This window comes from Triturus cristatus, chromosome 4_2 (genome assembly GCF_964204655.1).
Source record: "Triturus cristatus chromosome 4_2, aTriCri1.1, whole genome shotgun sequence".
Taxonomy (NCBI): Eukaryota; Metazoa; Chordata; class Amphibia; order Caudata; family Salamandridae; genus Triturus; species Triturus cristatus.
In genome coordinates this window covers 988,467,670-988,472,686 of record NC_140586.1, presented here as the reverse complement: position 1 = coordinate 988,472,686, position 5,017 = coordinate 988,467,670, and the positions used below count along the sequence as shown (strand labels likewise).

At 47.3% G+C, this 5,017-nt stretch overlaps 1 pseudogene; it reads left to right on the top strand.

Annotated features, from left to right (window-relative positions):
• Nucleotides 1-2,807: 2,807 nt before the first annotated feature.
• Nucleotides 2,808-3,381, top strand: LOC146839232 (ubiquitin-like protein 7 pseudogene; annotated as a pseudogene).
• Nucleotides 3,382-5,017: the final 1,636 nt, after the last annotated feature.

The window sequence follows — 5,017 nt, the reverse complement described above, 5'->3', positions numbered from 1 at the left end:
GGGTGAGGGCCCTACGGCAGCAACAAGGGGGCGAGTCTTGGCCAGAGTCATACAGGTTACATTGTCAACTTTGTATGTTACATGCAGGCATTTCCTCGTCATTATTGAGGGTGGGCCATGTGCGACGCACAGGAAGAGTTATTGTTTGTGTAGGTCTGGTAGTCGGTGCATGCTGATGTGCTTTGCCTATTGTCGTTCTGACCAGGAACACAGCAGAGTCCAGCCCACTACCAATGAACTGTCTTGAGCAGACACATGGCCCAGGTTTTGCTGAGTAAAGTGAATAATCTGCTCATGTTGTTTGATGTTGTGGGTGAATATGATGCCAAACAGACCTCTTATCTCCAGTGTGTCAGGAGCGATGCTACCTCACTGCAGCGTCTCGTGTGATGGTGGCCGTCTTACATGTGATATCGCATGCAGTGCGCTCTGGGTGCAGCCACGGAGCAGTGGGGAATGTACAGTAACATGGGATAGAAAACATGGCTGATGCCATCAGTATTAGTGCCTACATGTTGGCATGTGTACCTTTCTCTGCTGTAGTATCATCGGCACTAATGCTTCATACATGATCTATGTGTCTTCATAGGTTGATGTCTGATTCCATCACAAATGTGTGTGTAGCCCAACCTGTATTTGACAACAGTTATTAGTGATGGGTATACAGTTCATGTGTTACCAGACAGGAGTGGGTAGACATTGGTGTGTGGGTCACACACACCCTACGTCGTTACTCATTGTCATAAGTCAACCTTCGATGGTCTATTGCTTTTTGGGTATGAAATGTCGGAAGGGCGTTCTCACCAGCACCATGGTGGACTGGGGATGTCCGTAGGCTGAGCTGACTCATTATGCAGTGGATATCAGTAGACAAATCTCCCAGATATTTGGCCCAGATTGTCCCAGTCTACTTCTCTGTGTTACATGTGATACGTAGCGAAGCTACATAGGTGCAGCTTTCCTGAGACTGTTCTGACAGTGACAGATGAGGAAGGGTCTATCTGGAAGTGTAAGCAGTGTGAAATGAGCACTGCATATCACCTTCTTCCTGCTGCTGTACATATTGGTGAAACATAGCGGGATTTGTTGACCATCATTTCATCATAATGCGGTATTCGGTTTATGACCTATTGCTGACTGCAGATCCTTGTGTGGAATTTGGAGGAATGCATTTGTCATTGTCACCCTAACTGATGACATCAGGTTACTATAGCCTTATAGCCCGGCATTGCGGGCTATACCGGCTATTAAAGGCCCGCTCCTGCGTGAAAGGCTTTAACAAGGGAGCAGGACTTTAATAGCCTGCTACGAAGGGCTAGAAGTCTATTAGAACATTCGGCCACTAGAGGGCAGAATGATCTAACAAATAAAACAAAGCCTTCAGGGAGCGTGAGGGGATTGAAATCCGGTATAGCTCTGCTACGAAGGGCTATAAGGCTATTAGAACATTCTGCCACTAGAGGGCAGAATGTTCTAAAAAAACAGATCCTTCAGGGAGCGCGAGGGGATTGAAATCCCCTCAGGCTCCCTGAAGCCTTTGTTCACAGCCAGAGCTGTGAACAAAAAAACATTGGAACATTGGAGTTCCAGGCTTATACCAGCCATTATAAGCCCGGAGCACTCCGTTATTTTCAATGGAGCTTCCAACATTCCAATGTTCTAATAAGGTATATACTACTAGAGCCCGCCTATGCAATTTGATGCAATATCCTGCAGGTCAAATAGCAGGCATGTAAGTGAGCATGCTAAGGTTGAAGCAAATATAGTGGACCTTGTAGCTGAAGTCTTCTGTACACTTCTTTAATGTTCTGTGATCAAAGCTGCTGGTCAAGTGTGTTCTGGCACATGTAATAAACCTATTTTCAATTTCATTTCAGCATCATCCCTGTCAATTGGAGGAATCAGTTAGTGACAATGGTTCAGGTCAAGACAGTACAGACACAGAGGGACCCAGTGACCGACAGAGTGTGGGGACTACCATGGAGAATGGAAGATCGACTTCCTAGTGGTGGCAGAATGCACAGGATCTGTGTCCAAACCATCCGTGTCTGCCACCCCCAGTTCAATCTCCACCTTCCCTGTTGCTCCCTACCCAGTTGGCCAGGCCTGCTCCCCTAAGACGGGAGCAGCCTCCTTCGCTCCAGGCATCCCACCCCAGCCCCTGTTACCCCTACTGCCATGCGTGAGGAGGCTGTTGACCTCCTGAGAAACATTTCTGTGGGTCAGATGGCACTATGGCATGTCATCCATGTGCAGGACAGCCAGCAGCAACAGATGGTGGCCTACTTCGAAGGCGTCCATAGTGATTTGTGTCCTACAGAGATCTTTCCAGGCGCCGGCCTCCCTCACGGCAGCCTTCCACCCATCCCATACTTCCACCCCACCTCTTGTCTCTTCCCAATACAACTTTCCTATTCCGATGCCTGTCCCAAGCACACTCACACATACGCATGCACACACTTCAACATCCCCAAGCAGCATACGCAAATAGAAACACCAAAAAACACAGAAGCACCCATCTTCTCACATTACACTCACCCCCCTCATCACCACACAAGAAAACTTCAGGAGTCTGTCCTGGACCCAGAACTTATCGAATGAGTTTACTGTGGTGGAAAGCCAAAGGATGCCCAAACTCTTGATTCCTATGGGATGCAGCCTGGTCGACTATTCATGCGTTCCGCAAGTCCTGGCCTGAGCCAGAGGAGATGGCCGAGCCCGTGGATGGCGTGGCTGTAGCCAGGGAGGGTTGAGTCCTGTGCAATGCACTTCACAGCAGTGCTGGCCACAGAGAAGCCGCATTTAAGATGCTAGCGAATAAGGAGTCTCTTAATGAGGTCATTGCAGCAACTCCTGGGCTGAGTCATGACTCTATTGCATTATGAGTTCTACAGGACAAAGACGTTTTCACAGTTTTTGCTGATCCAACATGTTGGACACGCCAGCATCTGCTCAACCTGCACTGGTTAATGCCTTCATCCTGCTTCTGCATTCTGTAGCTGGAAGCACCCCCTTGCCACCGACTGAAGCTGCTGCTCGCAATGTGCACTCTACTGTCCAAATGCCTGGTGGATTTTTGTTTGATGAAGAGGACGAATTTCATCCGAGCTGAAGGTCCGCCCCTTCAAGTAGCCCGTCTGGATCTCTCCCTGCTTGGCTTGGTTACACTGGAGCTGCTGGGCCTCGTCCTATTGCACAGGGTGAACCAGCAACTGTGCTTGCCCTGGCAAGCACCCCTGAGAGCAGCTCCCACACTCCTACTCCTGGGACTCAGGGGCATCTCCAATGTCTACAACTGTCCAGTCTGGAATAGCCATCATATTCAGTCAGGCCTTGCAGCATGCTCAGCACTACATCAGAGCCAGTGGCAGCCACAGCTAAGGGACAAGGGTATCCAGGGGATGGCTTGAGGTGGCATTCAAGCTGCTTTGGAACTGATCTTTGTGGGGGGGGGCTCAATAGTCCACAATCTCATCTTGAGTGAACTGCAGATGACGCAGTGTCTATCAGGATTCTTTTTTTTTTTTAGCCATTCCATGGTATATATGCATGGTACCTTGGCAACAAGCAGACTAAAAAACAGTGCTATCTTAACTCTCAACCTTCTACGCTTAAGCCAGCTTTTGTATCATTCTCATGCTACATCCAAGCATGTGTCATTCTCATCTGAAGGATTATGAAAAGAATCCTCAGAGCTGTCTGAAATGTAGGAAAACCCTTGACTTCTTGAAACTTGAGGAAGACCCTGACATCCCCATAATGGATGTTGTCATCCATTTGAACACACTATTGTAATACAAATATAAGAGTGAGTTTGTGCAAAAGCAACCTGGGTGGATGTTCTGCTTATTGTCTGGCATCTGAAAGCATCTCATGAAGTCCATCAGGAGGAGCAACCTGCAGTGCCCGTTCATGAAGCGTAATAAAAAACTGCTGATATCCTCAGGCCAGTCACCAAGATGGAGGGTCACTCGTGGCTACCCTTTGTATTTGTTATTTGTGAATGAGCCAAACAGCAGAGTCAGTTTCAGCCACATGGAAGGCTAAAGGGTCTATCTTCTCAATATGCAAAAGAGTGTATGTTGCATCTTTCATGGACATAAACTGTTGTTTGTCAGTTAAATTAAAAGTAGGGGTGGGTGTAGTGGGCGTAGCAGGGCTACGCTGAGTGCCACAGAAACTGAACCAATCTCCGCACACCTGCTGCCTCCTGCTTCCTGCCCACACTATTAAAATGTTAAAAAAGAACAATTTAAAACACCTTACCTATCGGCGGCGGCCCCGGGCTTCCCTCTTCTTCCATCGCACCTTCTTATTGAAAACTGCGTGGCCGTGCACATTCCTCGCAAAAAATGCGCAGGCGCAGGAGCCCGCGCATGCACAGTTTTCAATAAAAGTTGCGATGGAGGAAGAGGGCAGCCCAGGGCCGCCGCCGAAAATGTAAGGTGTTTTTTTTAGTTTGGAATGCTTTATTAAGATATTAAACAAAGTAAAACATCAGTACAAGGTCAAATAACAAAAAGAAGTAATAGCCAAAATAGTACAAATGACAGAATTTGCATCAATAACCCTCGATAGGGAAAACTAATACTTAGAAGGAAAATGCATTTTACATAGGTAAGGTGTTTTAAATTGTTCTTTTTTAACATTTTAGTAGAGCGGGTGGGAGGCGGGTGGGAGGCCAACTCCGCTCCGCCACGAGTGTGCGGAGATTTGCCTGCTCCGCCTACTTCACGGAACGCAGAACAGGCAAAATTCCTCACATTCCGTGGGTGGAACGGAGTTGTCCGCCCACCGCAAATTAAAAGGCAGAAACAAAGCAGATGCGTTTAAATAATCCCATGGTACTTTACCCAACTTCGGAGTTTGCAAAGTCCAAGCAAACTGCATTACTGAACGCAATTGATTTTGACCATGATATAACACACATCATCTTGCACAATATCCACCACAAATGAAACAATATTATCCAATGTGTAAATGTGGGATGACAGTGTGTTAATACTATTGTCAATGA